The 26,440-nt window shown below is 39.8% G+C and overlaps 2 long non-coding RNA genes across 14 annotated transcripts in view; one reads left to right on the top strand and one right to left on the bottom strand.

The window, feature by feature from the left end:
• Positions 1-26,440, top strand: part of LOC106020393 (uncharacterized) — a 43,499-nt gene that overhangs the window by 4,475 nt on the left and 12,584 nt on the right. For 8 of the 12 annotated variants that reach the window (XR_011811250.1, XR_005267950.2, XR_011811252.1 and 5 more), the window contains one exon: positions 25,290-25,357. This is a non-coding gene — a long non-coding RNA (uncharacterized lncRNA). Of the gene's footprint in view, positions 1-17,574; positions 24,766-25,289; positions 25,358-26,440 lie in introns of those variants that run through there. The other 4 variants (XR_005267943.2, XR_005267952.2, XR_005267947.2 and 1 more) reach the window with 2 other exon arrangements.
• On the bottom strand, positions 1,648-24,922 carry LOC106020392 (uncharacterized). 2 transcript variants are annotated; one of them, XR_005267956.2, is made up of 4 exons: positions 24,847-24,897; positions 17,561-17,652; positions 5,688-5,741; positions 1,648-2,941 (listed from the first exon to the last, which is right to left on the bottom strand). It is a non-coding gene; the product is annotated as an uncharacterized lncRNA (long non-coding RNA). The 2 variants fall into 2 exon arrangements; XR_003499254.3 differs by lacking the exon at positions 17,561-17,652 and having other exon boundaries at positions 24,847-24,922.

A 26,440-nucleotide genomic window follows, 5' to 3' on the forward strand; every position in this document is an offset into this window, starting at 1 on the left:
TTATGGTTTCTGTGTGGAGTTGTCCTTAGAGAAACATGTTAATCTAATGTGGCCAGTGTTGTAAAGTTGCCTAAATATACAGCCAGTACTAGGGAGTAGACATTTGCTTTTGTTTGGATCTCAGCACTGCTTTTGATACCAGTGGGTATAGCATGAATTGGCAAGAGCACTGTGAAGGTAACTCAACAACTTCTTTAATTAGTCTATATTAGACACAGTTAGCTCAGTTACTTTCTTCTTGTTGGACTGTGGTTCCTTCAAGGTGTATTCTGAGTACCTACAATGGACAATTCTTTAATCTCCTTGATTAGAAGTGACATTTTGTCTTCTTTTTATTTCAACTTCCTGCTAAAAATGTATTTATTTTGAGAAACCTGAATCCCCAGTGCTGAGAGGCTGCTGCAGAAGGGTGTGAGACCAATGCAACCCACTGGACTCCTTTCTGCCTCCTCCCTGTCCTCTATTTACACAGAGAAGTAAAAGAGAGACATGGATTAAAACTGCTTTTTTAAGCAATAAGTATATAATATAATGCATCCAATACTTTCAAGGAATCTCACTTTGAAATTCTTGCTACAGTTCAGGACAGCTGGTGAAAGTTAGGAAGAAGGTCTCTTTGCAAGTGCTTGTGAAACACAGCACATCCATTGCAATACGCTGGCTGTCCCGTAATAACACAGCCCTGTGAGCTGAGTGCATAACACCTTGACCGCATAACCCTAAGGAAAATGACCCAAATTGTTCTTTCTGAAGGCATCATTCAGAACACTGCCAGACCTGTTGTCATCAACCATGAGTCACAAATCTGATAATACAATATAAGGTATTGAATAATATCCTCAACTTGTGATTCATTGTGCCATTTAAATGCCACCACTAGCATCCTGAACTCCATTCCAATATATATGAGTTTAGATATCCTTCCAAAATAAGCAAGTGACTTACAGCCATAAATTCAGTTCACCCCAGCTACTAATAGTGCCCAGACAGATTATGTTTTAGCTCTTCTGGCAAGGACAAGGTAAAAAATATTCCAGTATATACTTCCCCCCCCTCAGATCTCCTCTCTCTTTCACTCTGAGGATGCCAAAAAGAAATTTTTAGCATTTTCAAGGGGGTTAATTCTGTTTCAGGTAAAGAGAAGTAAAGTGACCTTCCAGCTTCAGTTAACCGGTGTGACAGGACTCCATGTCTTGAGGCACAGCTTGGGGATATCATGTTTGTGACAAAGAGTATGGGAGATGGCAAGTGATCTCCCTCACATCCACTCTGAAATGTAGAAACAGCTCCTGGAGGAGATCTGACAGAGCACACTGCACATGTACATGATCAAAGTGCTACCTTCAACTCCAGGCAGTAAAACACTGTTTTCTGGAAAACAACCTTTGCCCGTCAGACACAATGTCTCTTTCAGACCAATATTTCCAAGTTTTCTGTATTGGTGCACACCGACACACTCTGTCTCCCACTAGGAAAAGTCATTAATGGTTTGGAGTTGAATGGATGATCTCTGAGTAAAGTTCAACACTGTTTGTGTCTGTGTTCAACGATAGATAAACTAAACGTCATGGCTTGTTGACTCTGCCACTGTCACCAGATGCCATCTGCTGGATAAGCTGTATTTGTATCTACTCTGCGCAGTTCCTGTGAGTTGTGTTGGTTTTATTTAAACTTATTTATTTTCAGTAGACTCTCAGAGCACTGCAGGCCCTCAGGACATAGATTTCCACATTACTATTTCCTCTTTCAAGCAGTCCCAGTAATGATTCCCCATTCCTCAACCTTGTATAAAGATGTGGAGTCTAAGCATTCCACTAATTTGGGCAAGGCTTTTTGACAGAGGAACCATTTATGAAACAGCAAACAAGCAGTGGGTCCAAATGTTAACTGTGGACACTTGCATCAGGAATGAGGCCACTTGTACATACCAAAATGTAAAAACAAAAGATCATTCATATGCCAGAGGAAAAGACACAACTGAGGATCTGAAACTCACATTTCTTCAAATGCAGTACTCCAGATATGAGAAGCATCCTCAACCCTGTTACATTATAGCAATGGTATTTTTTTTAGACTTGGAAAATAATCTTGAACATGTTCTAATATTTACATATAAACTCAGAGTTTTGTCAGCAGAAATCTGAGCAAAATCATATGGGAGATTGAATGTGAAGTAAAGAAATATTCTTGCTACAGGAGGATTTATTTTTAATTCTACAACTACTATTTGTAATCTGTTCTGTGCACCTGCTTACATCACTGCGTTACATTATAAATATCTGTCAGTGAAATGCACTAGTCGATATAAAAGGCAAATCCACTGGATGCGAATGTGATTAAAGACCCAAGCTCAAAGCTGCAGTTCCTCTTCTTACAACTGGATCTAAGGTATAATTTCCTTGGCTTTGCAGCAGTTATTCTAAATTTACACATGTGGATGTGAATGGAGAGTCAAACACAGCACATATTATGCACAACTTAGGTAAATATAACTAAAACCAAACAGACATCTCTAAAACATAGTATGAAGATTAATAGAGAGAAATGCTTGAATCAAAGCAAAATTTCATTTCATCCCAGCTGGCACATTTCATGTTATCAAAATACATTAGACTTCTAATCATTTTAAAACAGGAAGTAAAGATACAGTGGGATTTTATAGTGCATAATAACAGGGAGAAAACAAATTCATAGATGTCATAATCAAAGCAGCTTAGAAAAAGACACACTTGAATACATCTGCTTTTGAGCCACTTCAGACAAAATTGTCTGCCAGCCCAGGGCTGAAGTGCTGTGGTTGCAGTGTGTCAGTGCAGCAGGTACTGGGCTCCTCTCGTATGTCTTGTGAAAAAATGAAGAGAAAATGGAGTTGCCAGAAGATCCATGTAACAGGAGATTTCAGCACGAGACGGATGACTGATCACCATGTCCTGTGCAAGACCTAAATGGAAAGAATCACAGTACATTTTCAAAAAGTTAGCATCAGTACTGAGAGGAATTTGAGGAATACAAAAAGTATCGATAATGAGCTCACCTCAACTGAGTGTAGCTCTGGGAAGCACACCGATGTCAAGCAAAAATGTCATTCAAAATACAGGCTTTGACTGGCATAAAATAGGTGACCCTTAGCAGGATACCCTGTTTCACAGGAAAACTCAGTGAAAAGGAAGGGAGATGAAGGCATTTCTTTTTCTGAGTAATGTTCTGAAAAGATACCATGAGGACAGTAACCTCACAACTGCTTTAACGAGAGGTGGTGGCGTGCATGAAGGCCCTGGCAAAGCAGACCTCCCCTGGGGCCAAGAGTGGTGCTGCTGCCTACAGGAGCCAGGTTGGAAATTGTCCCCATGGCTGGGCAGGGCCGAGAGGAGCGCATCAGAGAGCTGTGGTAATTAACATAATTACGTTTCCTCACATGGCGAGTGGCAACTGTCTAGTTGCCATTCCAGGCATGTTACCTGCAATTAGCTCACTGGAATGCTGGACTATAAATTACTGTCAGAAGAAGCTTTCTAATGAGCAGCCTCAAAGTGCTGAACCACCGGGGAACAGAGGCTGATTCAGAGTGTCCTTCCACAGTGCTGACAGATGATATATGTCATCAGAAGAAAAAGAAATTAACATGGGGAAATGTGGGATCACCAACAGGCTTAAGCTGAAGTTAAACCCATTTTTCAAGTTAGTTATACGATGTTATTCCATGCTTAACGTACAGAGTTCCCACTCAACACAAAGATCACATACAACTCAAGTCAAGAGGTGAGAGCTGGCAGTGCTGCGTGCTGGTGGCCCATCTCCCCATGCTGCCCCCTTCTCCATGACATACCTGGACCAGGCCTAATGCAGCCAGCTCCCTGTCTATTAATGGCAGCCTGCACATGCTGGGCTTCATTTCATTTTGATTTACATTGTACATTTTCTTAAAAATAATCCTTAGTTTATATCTGCATAGTAAGGGTAGTTCTTTTTCTTTTTCCTTGTGACTCTCATTTTGAGTGAAAATAACAGGACTCTGGTCAACTTGCATTTAATCTGGAAATTATGCTGTGCCTTCACAAAAGTATTGGTAATATGGCACAATCCCCCGAATCACTATTTTCAATATTTGCAAGATGTTCTGGTGTAAAGTATGCATGTGAAATCCTCAGTTAAGCTCTGCTCTCTGGCAAAAACCCAATCTTAAGCAGAGGATTAAGCTCAGACTATCAAGACTGAGTTAAGCAAATGCTAACTTGGCTCAGGTGGTGCCCAAGCACAGGCCGTGCAGCAATAAAAAACGTACAAAAAGAAATATAAAATTGCAGTTTCATGTACAAGTCTGATCCATGCTGTTATGGCTTTTGAAGTTAGAAGCTAGACAGGCAGAATTTCACTTGTCTCTTGTACTTTTAAACATTTCAGTTTGCTTTCTTTTAGATCAGGTACTCCATTGCAAAGAATACATGGATTCAATTACAAATCAGATTTTTTTTTACCTCTAACTTGACAGAGCAATTCTCAGTTTCAGCATTGACAAGCTCTTCTGCCTAACAAAATAATTCACTGCAAATGATTTAATATGACCTGAGAGAACATTTTAAGGCTGTAAAAATGGCTTTAAAAATACAGTGTAGCATTCTGTCTCCCGAAAGATTACAACAGGATGTGTTTGACAGCCTTGGTTTATAAAATCATTTTGGTAACAGTTATATGTACAAGAATTGTCAAACATGGTGTTACTAGAGGTCAATTCTCATGTTCTCACTTAATACAAGTGTAAAATATAGGTGGCAAATTTCATTGTAGCCTGACAGTTTTAGATGTGCAGTAGATGTAATATCAAAAGTATGTCTTAAGCTAGAAGTGGCATTTTTATCATTTCTCAGCTGAATACACATCCTTCACAATGTTTTGATCTTCTTGTAGCAGAACATGAAAAATGTACATGAGAAAGCTGCCTCATGTTCTAACAAGCTATTTCCTATGAGCCAAACATTTTAAATGCTGCATTCTTTCTTATTTTGAATCACTGCAATGACAGGAACAAGACTTGAGAGAGTTCTGACACATTCTAGGACAAGGAAAGTTTCAGAAACTATCAAAGTTCATAGTTTTCCATACTAGTAATTTTACTTTATTTTTTCCTTTCTTTCCCTCTTGCATTATATTCTATCCTGCTAAATGCTCACGTGGTTCCAATTTATTATTCTGATCTAAGCAGCTGGCAGTGATGGGCCCAGTTCTACCTGTACTCATCTTCACGGTGGTACTCCAGTTACCTGCAGACCCATGACATCTGGCGCAATTCTCAGATAAAAACAATTTGAATAATTGCCCATGTAGTCTTTAAATGCCATTTCTCTGTAAGCTCCCCAGCAACTGTGAAAATATTTGTGCTGAATAGATATCTTCCCTCTGATCCCTTTCCCTTGGTGATTGTGTGACGCTAAGGAACATCCCATAGCAGGGAGCAGTGACTGTTAGGCATCCTGCCTGGAAGGTTCAGTAATTCATCCCTACTGCACATATGATACACAAACATGTATGTACACACATATTTAAAGATTACAGAATTCTTGACATAATGAATTATCAACTGTATTCTGAGCAATTATGACTTGAACAATAATGCCTTTTCTGTAGAAGTTTAAAATGTGAGTCAAGGACATAGTATTTATGGGGGCCAGTTAAAGAGAGTTGATATTTACCTTCATGGTTGGAAATGATGTTGGTGCCCAAATTCCATAATCTTTTTGAAAGTTCTGAGGAGACAGAAATGTAAAATCAGTTATGTAGCAATGGTACTTTCTTTTTTATTATTTTTTATATTAGTTATTAGACTGTGAATAATCTATTATTTTTCTTTTTATGGGGTTTCTACATCTTGCATCTTTTTCTTTTTTTTTCCCCCCTATAAATGCATTCTTTTGGAACACGAAAGGGAAAGTGTTGATTTTATTAAAATAAAATTACATACCTGTATTTATACTGAGGGGAAATTATATCAGAAACAGGTTATTATACTGGCTGGTCAGTCAGACCTCTATGGTCCATAAGTATTTGTGATGGCTCACAGCAGCCCTGAGAAAGGAGGTCACTTTGTACCAGTGATCATTAGGGAGGATTTGAAACACAGGCTACTAAGTACATTTTTCTCACCTGCCCTGCTGGTGTGGACACTGCAGTTGGGTCAAATTAAAATTCAGTTGCTTTGGAGACAGAGAGACTGAAATGTTGTTATCCACACAGGGAACAGAAAAGACCAAGGAGCTATACGTCATATGCCCCGAACAGTCCAAGCTATCTTCCATCTGGCTAATGGAAGTGAGACAGGAAAGGACAAGGAAAGGTGTTTCTCTTTAGAAAGAAAAGGTGAATACAGTGAGCATCTCCCAAAGAAGCACGGGATTTGATGAAATCTTTAGTGTGGCAGTGGCAGAGGATTACTGCAGCCTTAATGAAGGTAGTGACTGGAGGCAGCCGCACCTGCACAAGTTTGTGCTGTGAGACACCAGTTATAAATAAATTTACTATCTTCTCTATATTATTGCTAGAGATCATTAAAAATATTCTAGCAATTACTTCAGTCTAAAATCTGGAAAGGATTTTTTAAATTACCTTTATTATCTGTAGTGTCAGGTTGTCCATTAAATTTCTTCTTACTATGTTATTAATTAATTTTATAATTACTGTCATTACCACATCCCATTTTCATGTAAAAAAAATAATTAAAAAAAAAAAAATAAAAAGTGAATCATAAAACCTTGTCTTTTGTACCATTTAAATGGGGAATTAATACTCACAAGACTGTTTTTCTATTTCCTGGAAAAATATTTACATTTGTTATTTGTTTTTCTCAAAAAAAGTTCCTTGGCCGTTCACCAAGAAATGATGTCACTAAGGTGCAACACCAAGGAGAGTCTTATTGCCAGCAGCCTTCTCCCACTGCAGCAGCTAAAAACTGTGCTCCTTCCCAGCAACCCCTCTTAGCCATTACTATTAGCTGAAGATTGCTACGTGCACTAAACTAAAAAGTTCATTGTATTTTTCAATGCAAGCATTTCTTTCCTGGTCCTGTGTGGTTGCCAACCTGTCTGCTCTCCCAGGCACTATGGGACTCTGACAATTTCTAATGATGACAAAGTAATTCAGTACTGTCTGTGTTTATTCTTCCAGGAATAAGCTGCTTTAGCAGAAGCACATTTCCAATGTGTGTGACCTTTGCTCTCCTTAATAATTCTTTCTGACAAAATGAAGAGACTGCGGCATTTCTTAATGGGAGCTCTATTAACTGTTGTATCTTTCTGATTATTAAGGAATTGAAAAAAAAATCATATTTATTTAAACCAGCCTTAAATGCATTCCTTACATAAAGCTGCCAAGCAAATCAGAGAAGTCCAACAAGTCTAATCCATGCAAGAGGCAATAGCTAAAAGCTAGAGCTGATTTCATGTGGAGTTGTGGGTGTGAGCTTCTCTTGGCAGAGACACAATCACTAGTACGAGGCTGATACCTCTAGAAGTATTGGCTCCAATCTGTAGGACCACCATGCCTACACAAGGAGGGGAAAAAATTTCTTAACATTATGTTTGTATTTCTGAACCTCCAGGGCTGAGCAGTTCGTTATTGATGTAGTATAGAATAGCCCCAGGACAATTCTGCCTTGCTATGGTCTTCTAGAAGTTAAGAGCATCCAAGAACAACTGAAGAACCAAGTATTAACTAGTATTAATTTCACAATAAAGCTGAATGAAAATGTAGATCAAAAATGTTATACTACTGAGTGGTACATGTTAGTAAATAATGACTTTTGAAGAAAGACCACCCATCCCTTATTAAGACACACACTGGTTAGGCTTTCAAATGTCCACCTTTGCCACAGTAGGACAAGAATGCAGATGCTGTCACCACTGCTTAGGGCAGCTTCCCTGATCTGCAGAGTGGAGGTTCAGTCCCATTCCCCAGAGGCTTCTGTCATCATCCTACAAGGTTTTGTTTTAAATCTCTATACTAAAAACTGAAATACAGAAAAAATATATTATTTTTCTTATTTCTACATTTTCTAATTCAGTGAGTGTGTCCTTCCACTATTTTTAATGGAGCATAGGCTGAAATGGCTCTCATCTGTTTGTTCACCCAAGCAGCAGCATTCATTCTTTGGGCATGAATACAGCCTCGTGCAATAAAGCAAGGTAATTCTTTTGCTCTGCATCAAAGAGGAGGTTCATATGTATTGAGATTCATATTTATTTATTTATTCAGGCAAATGACTGGTAGAATTAACTGACATGATCAAATGAAGATCTGGAGCTTGCAAAGCAGTCCTTAGCTAAGAAGAGCCTACATTTATGTTTAAACTGCAGGTTATAAATGATTTTTCAAGCAATATTTTTTAAACAGTGCTACTGAAAATATTGACCTGAGCACATTTCTGACTTTTAGGGAAGCCTTGGCTGAGAGCCCAAAATGCCTGCCTGTTTCCTTAAAACATTATGAAAAGACTTCAATGGAAAAGCAGCTTTAAGTTTGAAGGCGTATGTATTGAGTTGTGAGCAGAACTTTCTCGTGTAGATTTATCACTAATTACTATCCAAGTATTAGGTTATGGAACAAAAAAAGGGGGGAAAAAACATACAAACCCTGTTTAAAGAAACATAGTAAAAATAATGTCTACGCTTTGGTTACACAAGCAAGTTATTTTAATTGTTGCTATTGGAAGAGAAGCATCAGCATACTGCATCTTAAATCATCTAGAAAAATGTATTCCTTGGCTTTTTTCATTGAATGAAATGTTTTACAAAACAGAGAAAACGGTTCTACTTCCTTATATGTTTTTAGTATGTCTTCAGGGCTTTGCTATTTATTTTGCAAGGTCACAATAACTGTGTGTAATTCATTTCACTGCATATTTGAGATATGGGCCAGCAGCTATCAATTAAAGTGACTGATTGAGTAAAGTGCATAGTACTTTTGCCTGTTGTAGGCTACAGTCACTGGTATTTCAAAACCATTTCCTTTTACATCAGTTCTCTGCTTGGCTAGTTTGCCTAAATTTAGCTTTAGAGGCGGTGGACTTGGAACAAATTCAAAAATGTTAAAAAAAGCTAATGTTAAAAATGTTAAAAAGTAACAGTTGAGTAAGAATTATTATAGAACAAATAATGAAAACAACTAAAAACTAAAATTTCACACTGTGATTTTCTCTAATTGCCAACTAGCATGGGCTAAGAGGATTTCTCAGCAATCTCAGTGATCTCCGGGCTCTTAATATCTGATTATTGTCTTGATGGCTGCACATTGAAAAATGGGTTTAGTTCTCTGGCCAAGTTGTGTGTACACTGGAGAACTACTGAGCTGATTTTTAATGGAGGAAGACAGAGAAGATCATGTAGTCTTCATGCTGCAAGTTTTGTACATTTTGTCTTGCTGTGATTGGCATCACAGATTTATTCAGATTGCTACCCTGTTATATTTTTCCAACCAAAGCTGCATGCTGGTTACTCTGTTCAGGTTCATTAGCTCAGAATTATAACTAACAGAGGATAAAAGTTGGTCTGGAGACCCTGACTTTTTTGGGCTTTTCCAGAAAAGCAGTCTCAGCACAATTTTATACTGCACATTTGGCAGATGTGGTCATTGCCTACACTGTAGCAAGTTCCCCTTTCACATCCTCTGATGCAGATGGTATGAATCATCCTTAGAAGACCTGTTTCCGAGTCTCTTCCCTGTCTCTGCCAGCAGCCTCCTCCACGCCTTATAGTATCTGTCAAGGTCATAAAATTCTGTGGAGTATGTATATGTGTTTAGATGTATAGGGAATGCATTGTGGTCATGTGTTAATGCTACCATCCTGTGTTTTGACTGGGATAACAGCAGCTCACATCTGCCCTAGAGCCACCAACAGGTGTGTTAAGCTGGTCCTGGACTTGATGTCCTAAGAGATGTTGCCTATATTAACGACCAATCGTTGAGTTGCTGCAGATTGTTAAACCTTAGGGACCATATGCCCTATTCATGCTGATAGCACTGGATTGTATATCACACTCAAACTAGCTACTTGAGGTAGCATTGTCCTGATCACAGATGCAATAGGTCTGTTCCAGAGTCACAGCCTCCCTGTATGCATCTGTTCAGACACTGTATTTCAATGCACGTGCCCTGTGAATAGGTGAAACAATAGACCACATTTGAAATATATATATATATATATTTCTGTGTGTGTGTGTGTGATAAAATAGATTTACGTTTTAGCTACACCAGGCTGTAGTCAATACCTGGCGACTCCTTTTCTGCCACTGTAGTGGGGAACCAGCAAAGGGACTGAGCTGGATGAACTGAGAAGCTATACTGGTGTAGATCCATTAGCTTCTTAAATAACAGCCTCACACCAGTCCTGCCTTCTCCTGAGAAATTCAGCCCAGCGAGGATGTTTGAAAAGTGCATCCAGTGTAAATCTAATTTTGGAACTTCTGTGGTTTAACCTCTGCTAGCCAGTGTAATAACTAACTGTGCTATCATTTATGCTGAACACTTAATTAAAAGCAATTTCATTATTTACTCGAACGGTTTGGACCATGAAGGAGGTGATGTGCCAGCATTCCTGCAGTTCAAGCTGCTTGGAAGCTGCTAGCCCCATCTTCCAGTTCCACAAAGCAGACTGATCAGCAAGGTGGTAGAGGAAAATCCCCTCATCTGGCTTGTGAAGATCATGGGTAAAAGATTGCCAAACATCCTGAATATGTAAAGGAACAGAAGAGATGGCAGGAAACATCAAGGAACAGCCAGATGCTGCAAATTCCATATTTTAGTGTGAGTATAATACACAAAGAAAGAAGCCGACTGACAGGAATAGAGAGATGGAAGGGAGATGAAAGGGAGCCAGCAAAAAGTACAGGGCAATAAAACCATACCAAAAGCAGGACTAGCTTGTTCCAAAAGATAAACAGTCTGCTCAAAAGCAGAGCTACAAAAATGCCAGAAGGTATAGAAAGTATCTGTGTGTAGCTAGAGGTATTAATCCCTGCATCATAGAGTCAAAAGGGATTTTGAAGTCTGCATCAGTTTTGTATAGAGCCTTGTAGAATCTGCTCAGTACATGGCTAAATAAGTATTCACATGTCATTAAAAAATAATTTTACTCTCTTTGATAGTCTCTGCCCTGTATTACTATATGAATGTAGAACAGCTGACACTGTGATCTTTTGGAAGAGTGTTTCTTTGACAGTTCCTAATGGCATGTGTATTGTGCATTTAGATATTTTCATGATTCAAAAACATTTTTGCTATGACGTTGGATTTATAGATTGGCAGATAAGTATGTAGCAAAATAAATCTAAAAAAAAAAAGTCCAGAATAACCTGCAGACTTTAAAGTAATGCAACTTATCAAACAAAAATATTTATTTTAAATGTGTCACAAGAGAAAGCTGCTGAGAAATTATTTTTCAAATTTTCTTCTTCTATTAACTCAGAGAACTGAATTTCTCTGGAAAATCTGTACACCTTTCACACGGTTTTCTGGAATGTGGGTCTACTTTTTATTTTCCAAAAAAAAAAAAAAAAGTAATAATAATGTTGAGCTCTCACAGCTTATTTCAATGAGAGATAGGAATACCCTGCACCTCTGAAACTCAAGCTAAAGCTGATGACAACACTATTAGCACCTGTGGGAAGCAATAGCTATGGCTATGCAGACCAAAGCAATTAGTGGTGAGGACCTAACACTGTGGTCTACACATCTCAGGGGTCTTAAAATTAACTTCAGCCTAGTCCCATAGGCTGAGTGCTGATTAGCTCACATGCTAGAGCATGTGAGGTGTCCTCCTGGAGCTGCATGCTGTGTTATCTGTCTGTAAAAGGAACCGAAGCTGGGCACTGCAAGACCAGCGAACACAGAGAACCAGCACATGGTAGGCGATGGGTTCAGAAAACCTGCTTCAAAAGCACAGTTTTTCTCAACTGACATATTCTTGGAGATGCATCTAATATTGCCGACAAGTTGTCTTGAAGGTAAAACTGAGATTTTCAAACTTTTCAGAACTTGAAATGAGCTTGCCTTGGACCTTCCAGTTTGTGTTTAGATGTGGCCGCCTGGCCTCTAATCTTCACTCCTCAATCTCTTGTGTCCCAGCAGCTCCAGCAAGAATTGATACTCAGTACCTTGCAAAACCTGTCGCTGTGCTTGGGGAGAAGATGATGCAGTACTGTAATACCCTTAACATTTCATAAATGGTAACAGCAGAATGTGCTAGGGAATTGGCACATGTTTATAATGCTTTTCCTTAGTATAACATTTAAACTGAGAGTTGCTACAGAAAATACTGCAGGACTGGTGATTGTGCAGTATTCTGGTGAATTTGTGTAGAGGGATCAAACGAGGGAAAGATATCCATGTTTTGCTATAAACTGTGCTTGCTGGGCAGAAAAATGTTCCAGAGACACAGCAGCAAAGGCTGCATTCTTCCCCTCCCTAGAAGCACCATTAGTGTGGGATTAGAGCAAGGGAAAATCTACACAATCAGATAGTTGAATATTCCCATATAAAGACAAAAAAAATAGTCTTTTTACAACAGAGGAAGATTTCCTGACAAGCATGATTCTGTCATCTTGAACTTGTTTGAAGTGATAAGATTCATGCCATAGAGATGAAAAAGAGTGATAAAAGCAGTTGCTCACTAAGACAGCCAGTAGCGGAATTGTGAACCAAGGCAGAGAATGACTTCTGCCATCATCCCTCACTGCTCCCTGTGGCCTTCAGTCAAGCATGGCCCAGCCAGGCCAGAGTATCTGCAAGAGACATCGGTAAGAACCAGACCCAGCCCAAGCTGAGGAGCTTTGCAGGTTACAGCGTAGTGTTGGCCGTCTTAGCATGTAAGTGTTGCTTGTTGGCCTGGGAACGGTAAATCACTACTCAGCTCCACATTTGTTCCTCAGCACTTTCCAAGGCTAGCCTGAAGCCTATCAGCAGTTTCCAGAAAGCCTCCTAAATGAGGCCTAGCCTCTGCCCAGCTGAGGCAAACACAAGCTGGAGTTTTTCTAAGAATACCAGAGGTGTTTGAACAGCGATGCAGAGGAGACTTGTGAACAATAAAACCCCTGTGCTAAGGCGCCCCAGTCTCTGATCTGTAGCAGTTCCTCTTTGCAGCAAGACTCACAGAAGTGCAGCTTTTGGTCCATGTAGACTTGCAGTCCTATATAGTTTTGTTCCCTGGTTCCACCTAGAAATAATGCCCAAGGTGAAAAGTACCCCTGCTGTGGTGTAACCTCCATAACCCAACAACTGATAAGCTAACAATGAACAGAAAAACAAAGAAATAAATTGTGTAGCTAAACACCTCCCTTACACAAGCAGCTGGGTAAAGGATCAACTTCCCAAATCTGCAGTGGATCCTGCATTTTACGTGGGTTAATTGGGAAGAGGCTTGCTGGCACACACACCATGCCATACACTGGCTACATGTGGACACCCAAACTATTAAAGGGAATTTTCAAGCATAAAAATCAACTGCTTCAAGCTGTTGGGGCTGGTCACATTTTGAGTACATGCTGCTTTAAAATGTGAACTGTACGAGAGAGATTTATTGTCAGAGGAAACTCAGACTCCACATTTCTTTCATTAAGTAACTTATTTTGTCATTATTTGTAGCTAAAAAAACAAGTGAGCATCAAGTTAAGTGACTTCTGAGCCAAAAAATTGCACTTTGGTACTTTTTCTCTCTTTTTTTTTTTTTTTTCTTTCTTTCCTTTTTTTTTTTTTAAGTCTGGAAACATCCAGTGAAAAACAACTATTTGTCAGTCCAGCATCTTCTGAAGAAGACCACTTTCCTGAGTACACCAAATCGTCTAACACAGTGAGGGTCTGTTGAGTCCTAAAAGAACAGAATGTCTTGTTCATTTACATACAGTAAACACATGTTTCATCCAAACACAATTGTGAAATAGTTTTGAAATCCTTCTTTCATTGCAGTTTTGAGACTGCTGGCTAGCAAGAGTCCCAGAAGGTTGTATTGTCTCTTGTTTACATGGGAGGATCAAATTAAAAAAAAAAAAAAAAAAAAAAAAAAAAAGTTCCAGAAAGATCATTTGTCTTTTTTTTTCCTGAGCACTTTATTTCTGTTGAAGTACCATTTCTAAGATTAAGCCTCAGACACCTTCTGGATCCACCCAATATAATCTCATGCTTTGAAGGAAGACAGCTAGTTTGGCATACATACTGATAGTCTGTCTTTATCACCACAGTCTAGATAAAATTTAGAAGCTGGAAACATTTCTGTCTAGCAGTCATAATTCTGTCTGCATTTATCTGGCACCATGTTCCCTTGCTCTTTCTTTTGATTCATTCTGCATTTTCTTCTCCAAATATTTTCTTTGACTGAGTACCTATAGTATGAATGCCTGGCATGCTGAGTAATTCTAATTCTGGTCACTCATGGGAGTAGGTGTTGAGGCTGTCCAATACTTTTCAGAATCAAGTCCAAAAGACAGAACTGGTACAGATTGTAAAACCATCATAGCAACAGCAATCCAATCCTCTATGAAAAGCTGTCTTGAAGAAAACTCCCTGCTAAAATATATGTATGGCAGGGAGAAAAGTTCAACGTTTTCCTTGGACAGATACTGCAGAGCAGTCCAGATAAAGCAAGACCAAAAGGGAAAAAAATAATAACAATATCAGAGCTGAATGGACTTGGTATTAAGCTTTTACTTTGAAACCAGAGTTTCATTTTGAAATAGCTATAAAGTGTAACAAGCTTGGTGGTCTCTCCTCGGTCCCTGGTGGTTAGGGGAATCCACGGCACAAAACCACCACACAGCATCTGACACAATTGGCAGTCATGGTGTAAGAGAGGCCCCGGACTGATCCTTCACAGCTGCAGTGCATCTTCACTGTGACAGAACAGCAAAGAAAGATGTGTGCTCTGACCAAACGGACTTTGTGTGTGGAAAACCAGCTCAGTCCACACCAAGTAAATGCAATGGCTGACCCAACGTCAGCTCAAACAGCTCTCACAGTCTCTATCATTACCATTCCTCAATGAACTGCCTTGGTGAGTGTCTGTATGTTTTCAGAAATTCCATAATAACCTATGGAGAGCGATAAATACAGCAAATGTACTGGCCTCACGCAGGAACTGCTCAGGCAGAGGCTGAGTCTCATGCGCCCTTCAAACGATATTACAGCATGAGTAGAGCCAAACTGGGATGGAGGCAGGAAAGGACAAGAGCAAAAGGAGATGCAGCCAGGAGCTGCATTCTTCATCTTCACGACTGATACTTTGCATTTTTTGTAATGGGTTTCACTGAAGAGCTTAAAGAGATCTGTTAATGAATTACTTGAGTCACAAAATGTCCTTGTGGCATAGAAGGATTAAATTGATCTACAAGTGAGTAAACTTAGAGGTTGGGAGAAAGCCCAGGAGCCAGCCAAATGTGCAGCCCATCAGGGAGCTGTGTGGGAACCAGGAGGTGGGGGATAGCTCCCAGCCCACAATGCCCACCGCAGGGCACACACACTGCAGGGCCACCAGTAGAAGGCTTCCCTCTTCCTTTCCACACCTCTTCTGCTCATCTGTTCCCCTCAGGTCATGAGAAGTTCCAGCTTTTGGTTTGATTAGTTGTAAAACAGAATAAGTTAAGCTTACTACCATTGGATGTAGTGAAAGCGGCACAAAACCTTAAGTTATCCGTCAATGCCCCTTAAATATGTGGATGGTATGGGAGAAAATCTAACCCAGTCTAGCTCAATGGCCACACCAAAGAGTTATCAAAGTCAGCAATCATCAAAATCTAATAGTGGAATACTGGTTATCAGGAAAAATAAACACCACTTTATGATTTGCCTTTATCACAAGAATATGTCTTATAAAGTAGGCACCAAACATCATTTGTTTCTACTTAAATTGTACTCTGTGTGCTTCCTTTTTCTGAATAAAATGTCCATTAAATATTTATGGAATTGTATGAGTCAGAGGAAGCTTACACAGGATTCATGTGCAGTGTGCAGTAAAGCACTGTTGTTTTAAAGTCACCAGCTTGGGAAGGCTATCAGCCCTTTAAGAATGACCTGCAAAGCCACAAAGGAAAAAAAAAAAAAAAAGAAAAAGAAAATTTTAGCCATGACTTATGACTTGCCCTCTGTAAGTGCTCAGAGTAATTGCGCAACTGAAGTTTTTTATTCTATGAGCAACCAGGAACCACAGAAATGTTGGTGAAAGCAATAGCTTAATGCTACTCAATTATGTTGTATGCATAGTCATTGAAGGATCAGTTCTGAAAATTTTTCTAATCATTCAAGGCAACTGGGAGCCAAGGAACTGGGAGCCAAGGGAATGAAAGAGAAACAGACAGATTTTTTCAGCACTTAATCTGAATGCGCAGGTCCTCACAGAAGAAGAGCAATTTAAACATCTGTTACTCTGTGCTACAGTTTCCATCTTAAGAAATCAGCATCATAAATTTCTTCAGGAATGGAGTCTGTGTTGTCACTCAGTAGTTGGTTCAAGCTGTAGATAATCAGTCTAAATCAGTGCCGTAAGCATCACTTAGTTCTAATTCAGATAGAAATAATGCAGCTCAAGTATAATTTGATTTACAGCTGACAGTCACCTTGGAAAGTGCTTTCTAGAAGATGGCATTTCAGAAAGTCCTTGAGGGAGTACTGGGGATAAACACATGCTGAGAGTATTGCAAGGGAATTCCTAGTGGTAAGAGTTAGTAAGGTCAAAGCAAAAAATGGTGGGGTTTTGTTGGTTGGTTGTTTTTTGGGTTGTTTGTTTTGTTTAGTTTTGTAGAAAGACTCTCAATTCAGAGGCTGCACATGGAGAAACCAGTATGACCATGTAGTAACTTCCTAGCAGTTTAGTTGCATGAAACTGACCGTATTACTAAGAAAAATGTAGTTTCAAGACAATAGCTACTATTTACATCTTCTCCATAGTCAAGAAGCCAAGTGGCCAGAGGGACAGCTGCTTCACTGTCACCCCTCTGGAGGCTGATGAAGCTGCTGTCTGTATACTTTTTTTTTTTTAAATCTGTGTTAAATATCCAACTTCACTTGAAATGACCTTTCACAGATGACCTTAAGGTCCTAAATTTGAAAAGATTATCAAAGGAAAAACAAAAACAAAACAAAACCGATAATTGTTTAAAATCTCTCTTGCTTTATCTTTCAGACAATACCCCTGTGCTAACATTGTTTATCTGCTTTGCTGAACCGTGGACTCACCAGCAATGCGGCAATTCAGCAGCAAGTCATTTCTGCCTTCCTTAAAGGTGTTTTTTTTTTGAGCTTAGCAGGACAGAAACAGAGCCTCATTCTACCTCAGGAGCAGACCAGAAAAGGGCACATGCATCAGATGCAGGCTCGTTTTGACTGACACCATTAACATTGTGCAGATCTAGGCAGTTTGTCTCCCCTGTTGGGAGTATTACAGATGTACCACTGGCTGATTTCTAACAGCTACTTTAGCTTAGCTCTCTGGTTAATTGTAGCACATGATCAAAACATGGTGGGGAGGGGGAAGGAGGTAAAACTAAATCAAGAGCACATCACAATGTGACAGCAAACCTTGGACATACCTTACCTTCTCTGTACCATGTGGGAATACCTTAACCATGAAGGGTGTCTGACACAAGTTTTGTATGTTGAAACCAGAGATGGGTGACCTAGGAGGTACTGAAATGAAGGATGCATTATATTGATTCTGATTGCTCATGTCTACCCAACAAAATCTCTGCTTATGCCTTAATTTTAACACTTTTAATTTCTAATCATATGCAAAAGAAAGTACTGAGCAGGCAGTCCTTGCAAGTCCCATTCTATAGAGCTATCCCAGCTGGGAACCAGCATTACCATGCCCACATTCACCCAAGCCCAAATCTCCCCAAGTGACCCCTGGGACAAACTTACAGTATCCTGTTATATATAGAAATGTTAGTTCCTTCCCTTTTAAGCTTATTTATTTATGTATTTATTTTTAAATAACCATCCAGCCTGTCCAGTCCCCATGGGGATGTAACTCAGGGGCAGTTACATCTCACCGCTGAATAGTTTTTGGGTGCTGGAACCAGGGGGACAGCAGCCAGGATGGGGGCTGTGATTGCTCCATGTGCTCTGCCTCGGGTCATGGGAGGTGATCAGGGAGCAGAGGGAAGGAGGCGGGCTTTGGCTTGATCTAGTATCTTGGTATCTTGCCTGTGTTAGAGAATCAATCAAAACTCATATAAAGGAGCTGAGGAGATGGAGGATTGTGTTTCTTGATTCTTGATGCTTGTGTTTCATGGGTTCAATACCTACAAATACTCTGTTTGGTGATTTGTTATAGAAGCCTCCAAATTCTCAAGCTGTTTAAGGTTTTGCATGTTTTCCTCTTACTCATGTTGCCTTTTCTGTCTGACATTCTGTTTTTCAGTATTTCTGTTACAGCGTTCCAGACATCGCCCAGAAATTGTAGTGTCTCACTCAGGAGTTATGTAAGAGTTGCAGTAGATATTCCTGATATTTCCCACTGTTTACAAAGCAGACTTGGTTTCTCTTAATGTTTTCCAGTATACAACTGTCAGTTTACAAATGAGCACTGGCTGAGTCATTCGCGCCGAGCCATCTTCTTTCCACTCATTGTTTCCTTGTCCCAAATAACAGGGAGCACATGGCAAGAACAACAAATAATACCAGAAAGGGTAGATAATCTCCTCTTGTAGAAGGGTGTTGTTTTGACTTGATGTAAAAGGTTATGAGGGTTTTGCAATGCTAATGATGAATCTTCTAATTTAGAAGTGTTGATGCTGGATTTTTTTTTTTCCTTTTGCTGTTTATTTTTCTTGAAATTTCCAATGCTTTATTACTAGGAGTTAAATCTTTCACCACAGCAAACTAACATGGGCTTCCCTAACTTTACACTGAATTACACGTGCTGAGGCTCTGTATCTGCACCTTTGTATTTCAAAGGGGTGCCAGCACTTAGAAGAGTTTAAAACTGGCAAAAAGCTATTTTGGTTTTGCTTCCTGCTTCCTAAACTCAAAGTGTGGTAAAGCCTACTCAGACATTAGAACATTATTTTTCTAAATCTTATGGTTGTAGTTGGATAAGCAGGCAATCAATCTGACTGGATACTGAGTAGTGAAGTCCCATCACTGCAGCATCAATGTTGATGGCAAGAACAGTAACCCATAAGGGTTAGTAGAACTCTGGACTTGATAAACATTTTTATATGAGACTCATAAGGCTTGAAAAATCTGTGTGAGCTCCTCATCAGTGCTAGATGAAAACCCTCCATGCAAAATACGTCCTATGTCAGCAGGAAAGGTTTTGAAACATAGCAGTATTACCCCTCCCATGGCCTCTGGTGCTATCCAGAGGCTCCTGGATGGATGTGTGCCCCATGTCCATCCATAACATCTCACAGGGCTGATGGGAGGCTGCTCAGTGAGACACAAACCCGTGTTTTGCAGAAGCAGGGGCAGGGAGTGCAGGAAGGGCAGCTGGGAGGAACGAGGTGAGGGGCTGAGAAGGGGCTGCCAGCGGGTGGGTGCTGCTGGGCAGGTGGATGTGGCTGCGGTCACCCCGGGTGAGGATGACTCCCACAGGGTTACATCCCTCAGCACATCCCTTGCCAGTCCTGGCACAGCCCTTTTATAATTCATGTGCATGGAAAAGGGGCCGGTTGACACACAGGGGAAGAAATGCAGGTTATGTGGAGTATTCTCTTTGTGTCAGTATTTCCTAGCACATGCTATAAAGGCAAGTGGATCTGTTTCTCACATATCACAGCTCTCCCTCTAAAAGTTTGAAGTGATGAACAATAATATTCTTATGTAATGCTTTCACAGGCTGTGAAAGAAGCTTCAGTCCAAAAAGTCAGCGTGTTAATCTGCTTTCAGGGAGCTCTCCTCTCAATTCTTGTGCATCTCTAATAGGCATGGTGATGATGCAGTACCAAAAACACTACTCTGCCCTTTTGGTGATGGATGTTAACAGTCATAAATAATCACTGAGTCCATGATAAGTAAGAGGAGCTTATTCCTTTGCAGTCCCAATAATGTGTCACACCATGATCCATCACTGTGTCTCATGAAAATGAATTGGTCTTTTATCTTTTCATTCCTGCACATTAACAGCCATTTGCATTTTCCTAAGATGAATTTTATAAAATGTTCAGTGACAGATTCTTTACAGAAATGGCTTCAGATTTTCCAAGGCACAATGGAGGAGGACAGATGTCACACAGAGGGCTTCACTCGCTCTGTGATGCCTTCTGGCTTGCAGAGAACTGAAAATGTTTTTATTCTAAAGGCTCTGCTTTGAAAGGGCCATTTCACCTCCTGAGTTACTAGTGAAATAACTACACTTATGCCAAATTGAGACACACTAAAAAGTGACATGGAACAGCTGTGTTTGACATTGTGGCTTCCACTTACAAAAGGGTTTCCTTCTCAATGCCTAGGAATTTGCATGGAATAAACAAAGTTGTGATTTCGCATGTTTGAGAGCTCCAGCATCCTTGCCTGATACACATTTTCTCACAGTCTGCTCAGAGCCTGCACCTAAATCCTAGATAGTAATGTATATAGCAATTCATGTTATTCTCTCAATATTTGTTTCTAAGTTGTGGCCAAACATTTGAACATAAATGAAAACAGCCCAGGCTCACTGAACATTCACTCCACCTGACTGCTCTGTTTAGTTAGCATTTGGTTTTGTTTTGGTTCATTTCAAGAACCTTTGGATGACTTAATATGTGTTGTTCTTTTTTATTATTATTATTATTATTTAATCAGAAGAAATAAACTAGCTCCAGATTAGATTTGCACAAATGTAACAGTATTAATGAAGTGTTTCCTTCTACTGTGACAAAAGTGAGCTCGGCGTCAAGCTCAGCACTTTCCAAGTCATACAAAACTGCCGTAGGGAGGGAAAGGAACCTGCACTCCGAGCCCTGTGCCATTAACAGCATTGCATTAGGAGCCCTTTGCATAACCAAATAGTGTTTTGGGTCACTTCAGTGTCATATCCAGTTGACTAACTTCACTTTTCCTTACACACACACACTTCATTCTCTTCTCTTTTGTATCTAAGCAGGACTGTTAAATGGGACATTTTATCACAGAAATGATTTGCAAAAGACCTTTAGTGTTTTGTTATCTATTTTACATGTCCCTCACCTCATTACTGACCATTTTTATGCTGCTTCAAATTATTTCCCCTCACACATGTCCAGAACTTCCTATGAACTTTTGGTTTCTGAGCCCATCAGTGACACACTCGACTGAAACACCCTGGACACTTCCATCCCATAGAATCAGCCTTAGTGTGCTGCACACAGTTTCTGGAAGGTGATAAAATTGCATTACCTAATCTTTTCTCACAATTCATGTTGTAATTTTCTTTGAGGTCCAGCCTTCACTCCAGCACTGCCACCTTGTAACAATCTGTTTTTCCATTATTCCCAAACAGAAGCAATAGCAACGTTTGAGTGTAGTGTTAGGTAATGTATCAGGCAATGAAAAATTGGGCCTGTGCTGATCACTTCTGTCTCAGTGTTAGCAGTATGTCTACACTTTTATGGCTTCACCTAACACCAGATTGTTTGTACTGAGATATGGTCAGAGTGTCTGTTAGAGATCCACTAGGACTTCAGCTGAAATGATGCCAGCTCTGCCCTCAGGTATTTTGGCCTCCAGAGTTGTGGAAGACAGCCAGGAGAAAAGGGCAGCCAAGGTACCTTAGCTGTGTCATGGCTAGCTCTGATACAGGATCAGAAGAGGAGGCAGGAATTGCTTTCATGTTTTCTGACCTGCATTCCAGCTGTTGGGACGATGGGAGTAGTGAGCCAGCACTGGGTACCAGTTGCTTAGGAGCAGTCAGGATCTCTAATTCACTTTGATTAAATGGGGGCTTGGATTACGTGACTGTCGTGCAGCGATTACTCGCTGCAGTTTATCATCCGTAACTGAATTTGTGATTTCATGTTGAATAGCTTTCAATTTACTTTTCTCCTTAACACTTATGAACTTATTCACTGATGATTACCAGTGTTTCCTGGCTCCTTGCTAGCTTTGGAGGAGATGAAGTAGTTCAGTCTAATGAAGCAGAGACTTTTAGCTGGAAAAATTATGCTACTCTTTTTGCATTGGGTTACTCTTCCCTTTAACTGCTTTCTTAAAGATGGTCTGTAGAGTGAGAAGCGTTAACCCCAGATCTGGCAAAGAAGGCAGCACATACACCTATGTCTTCGTTAGAAAAAACCTCATTGAAGATTAGAAATCAAAGCTGAACATCTAGTCAGCCTAGTGGGCAGACCCCACCTCCACGCTATTCAGTGGATTGAGCCCATGTGGAGTGCTCTATTTGATACAGAAAAAATGGAAGCCTTTTTCAAGTTCTGAACATGGTCTGTAAATCTGCAGCCGAGCATCTTTCTTTTACAAATGGGGGAAATTTTGCCTGAAAGTTGTTGGATTCGCTTCATAATCAAGTTGTTTTCATTTAAGATATCTTTGTGTGTTGAAAACCTTGTCTGAAGGTTATTTCATTGTGTTCTCCCTGGTCAAATGTTATTCACAATAGAGCGGATGTCATGACCCAGTAATCCTATTTAATGAAATTCAGTGTCTTTTGACTAGTTAGCAAAGGGAGGTACCATTCAAACAATTACCAGACCTTAGCATTCAACTTGTGACTGATATCAAATCAGAAATGACTCTTGCTGTTCTCCTTCTGTTCACCTTGAGTGAACGTTAAATTAATTAATAACTCTAGACATCATCAAAGTCCTGAGAATCTGCACACACACTGTAATGGAAGCAAAAAACCATTTCTGATGGGTACATTTAATTCACCTCATAAAGCATTCTGCTAATTTCCTTATCTCTTGAACTATTTCAGGCTGATAGTGTTGCACATTGTTAGAAAAATCTCCAAGCATTTTCGGACAGGGAAGATTATTAACCCCTGTGCACTGACAGCAGAACAAAATGGGTACTTCAAGGCAGCCTGCCTTAAACACACTGAAAAGTCAAAAGACAAGGCATCCTGCACTTCCCTTTCTCAAGGATCAGCTACAGCTTCCGTGTGTTTCCAAACAGCTGCAACATTTGTCCAAGGAAGATCCAGTAATCTGTTTAGTGTCTGCATATTTGTCTGAAGAGTGTTTAACAGCCTTTTGAGATGATCAGCACTTTTTAAAAGCAGTTTGCTATGGGCTGAGTCCATTTCCATGTCTGACACTGCAGAGACTTCAAACACACCTCTAGTGTATTTTAAACATAAATAAACAGTGAGCATATATACAGATATTCATGAATACCCTGAAATCTGTTATCACCACTGTGATAAAAGGCCAGAGATGCTTCTCAGTAGTGGGTGGAGGAAAAGAAGAGGGAAAGAGTACTTAGTGCTGACCTGACTTTTCTCTGAAATAAGCAATAAAGCTTCTTTGAGTTTCAATGCACAGAGGTCACAGGTTAGCAATCTTGAAAATTTTCTTCCCCGAAGTCTATAAATATCTGGAAATGCCACTGAACTGTTCTTCGCTGGCTTATGATGCCGTATAACTGCCTTTTGCGTTTACATGGAGAATTTCAGTACAAACTTCATGGCTGTTTGCTTCTTCAGAGCTGAGACTCTCTGAGGAGAGGCCAACCATCTGTGTAGCTGGTGCTCCCTGACAAAGCTGAACATGATCCACTGCTCCTGGTGTCACACACAGTCCGGATCACACCCCTTGCACAAGCGTGGGGGAGAGGCTGGGAAAGCCAAGTGACAGCAGAGGTGAACCAGAGGGCTGAGGGAAGGGCAGACCTTCATTTACAGTGTGGGGCTGGAGTGGCACACCTGTGACACGTGGCTCTGCAAAATTCCTGGGGGTTTCGGGATACACCAAGGTGAAGCAGAAAGCCTCATAGCAAATACGGATTCTTAGCATCCTGGAATTAGTTGTTTGTGGTTTTGTGTTTTGTTTTTTCTCTAGAATGCCCAACAGAAATACCATGAGAAGCAATGACGTGTGAAACCACAAAAGGTAGCTGCAACGGCTGAGCTCTGTGGTTATTAATTGTAGGGGTAAGAGCAGGGGAGAAAAATCTCAGTGCAGTGAAATGTTCTTTTAAAGGCTAAATAAATCCAAATGTGAATGAACTAAACATTTAAAGGAGGCCTTCAGACAAATTAGTGCCTTGTGCCCTATGGGTTATGTAAATGCCATCTAGATTTTACAACTGTAACCGACCTTACCATTTTGTGCTACTGCATGAATACAGCACATGTTGAAACTGATGAAATAATTGTTTGTGTACATAAGTAAACCACCCTGGAACAACCAAAACTTGCAATTAATGAAGATATTAAAGGCAGACACAACAACATTCAAAACAAACCAATAAATAATTTATATTTTTAATTACTATAGTTATTTATAATTATAGTTATTTATGGTTACCAAGTATTAGTAATGGTTTGCTACAAGCTCCAAACCACTTACTATTAAGCCAGTCTGTATCACTGTTTTAACTGCTTTAAGCAAAGGCAGCCCCACAAGCAGAGGAAAGTATCTCAACTATGTGACCAGCTGGCAAACATTTTTTTTCCTTCTTTTGAGGAGAAAAGTAGAATATCATTAATTAAAAATATTTAAGATACCATTCAGCATTTGTTTGGGTCGGTTGTTATAACAGCATAGTGTGGCTGATGAATCTTTGGAGTAAATAAACAGTTTGCTTCTGTAGAGATGTATTTCTGCACTGCTCTTCTCCTCTTCCTACTCTCTGGACTGCACTGACAGATCTAATCAGGTATTTAATTGTGTTCTTTCAAAAGTGAACAGAAAGGGTATGCAATAATCAGTGAGGACAATTTCAAAGGAAAATACTTACTTTCTCCTGAAGAAAATGATTGTCTCTCTTTGGGACTGTGTTATTAAGAATAAATGGCTGTAAATGTGGATTGCAGATGATTTACGTTATATCCTGGGATTTTGGGGATGAGTCATATTACTGTACCAGACAATGGACAAATAAAAAAATCTGCTTCTGTTATTAGGAGAAAAAAAATATATAGTGGAATAAAAGCATTCTTCGGTACACTGATAAAAGCAAATGCATATTCAAAAGAATTGTAGAAATGTGTGTTTATATCACTAAAACACAAAAAGCTTTCATGTCTAGGACTTTCATATTTATGTAGCAACTATACAATGTATGTATCCATTATGTTTCCATTTTACATATATTTATGTACTTAAAAATGTATATTTTGAAAAACTAAGTCCTAACATATTGTCTGGAATATCCGCTATCTCTGGATCTCTTCTGGACAGAAAGAAGGCAAACCCTAGAAATCCACTCGCTTTGGATCTGGCTTCTGACAGTCCTTGATGAATAACAGGTAACAGTGTCATTTTTAAGAGGCCTTCAGCAGAGATAAAAACTTGTGCATTAACTGCCATGTTTCTGTGCTATATCAGAGAATGTAAGAGACAGGTTTGGGCTGAAAATAATGACCCCCTTGCCATGTGCTGATATCAAGGAATATTAAGTACCTTCTTCCAGCTCACTGAGCCCTCACAGATTTAAGGCAGAACAGCATTGCTGTCTACAGCAGGGTAATGCACAGGACAGCCTGTTGCTGGAGGAAGTCTAAGAGAAAGCCAGGCTGAGCTACATTCAACACAATATCATTGCTCATTTCTCTGTTCATTAAAACAGATTTTAGGAAAGGAAACTAAACTTAAGTCCACAGTGTGTGAAGTATATATTTGAGAAGAAGTTGAAACAGGTGAGTATTTATTAGAAAGTGCAGCAGTTGAGGGAGCAGCATTATCTAGCCTGAGACAATTCTCGGCTGGAGTGGCCAAAGCAAGCAGCCACACACACACACAAAAAAAAAGGAAAAAAAAAAAAAAATAATGCATTTTGAATAGGAAATTGGAGGGGGGAAAAAAATATATCCCTTTGTAAATGGGGTCCTTCTTAGCATGATACTACTTGAGTGAGTTTTCAGAATGAGTCTGAAAAGTGCCATGCCATTAGAAGTGATATAGATTTATGGTCAATCGACAACCATACTTTGCTCAGGATAAAGAAAAGCAGTGTAGAACTGTACTGCATCATCCACCAGGCTGTTTAAACTCCTTTTACTGAAGTGGAAGCCCGTCATACTGTTACTGAATGCTTTTTAAATGTTCTGTAATTAGTTTCCAGAAATAAATTAGCTAACAGTGGATGAATCACAGGCTTTTTTCTGCACACTCCAGTGTGATAAACCCTCAGAGATACTTGAACCTGGAAAAGTCACAATTCAGTGCAGTTACAGCCTTGCCAGCCCTGTACAACTTTCTCATAATCAGGTCCTGGCTTCCATTCCTTCTTCATGCTGTCTCCAATGAAATCCACTCCCCTTGGCACGATACCTTGTCTTGCTTTTTTAGGCGTGATGTGGAAGTATAGCAGGGTGCACAGCTGAACTCTG

Source organism: Anas platyrhynchos, chromosome 9, assembly GCF_047663525.1.
Source record: "Anas platyrhynchos isolate ZD024472 breed Pekin duck chromosome 9, IASCAAS_PekinDuck_T2T, whole genome shotgun sequence".
NCBI classification, from domain to species: Eukaryota; Metazoa; Chordata; class Aves; order Anseriformes; family Anatidae; genus Anas; species Anas platyrhynchos.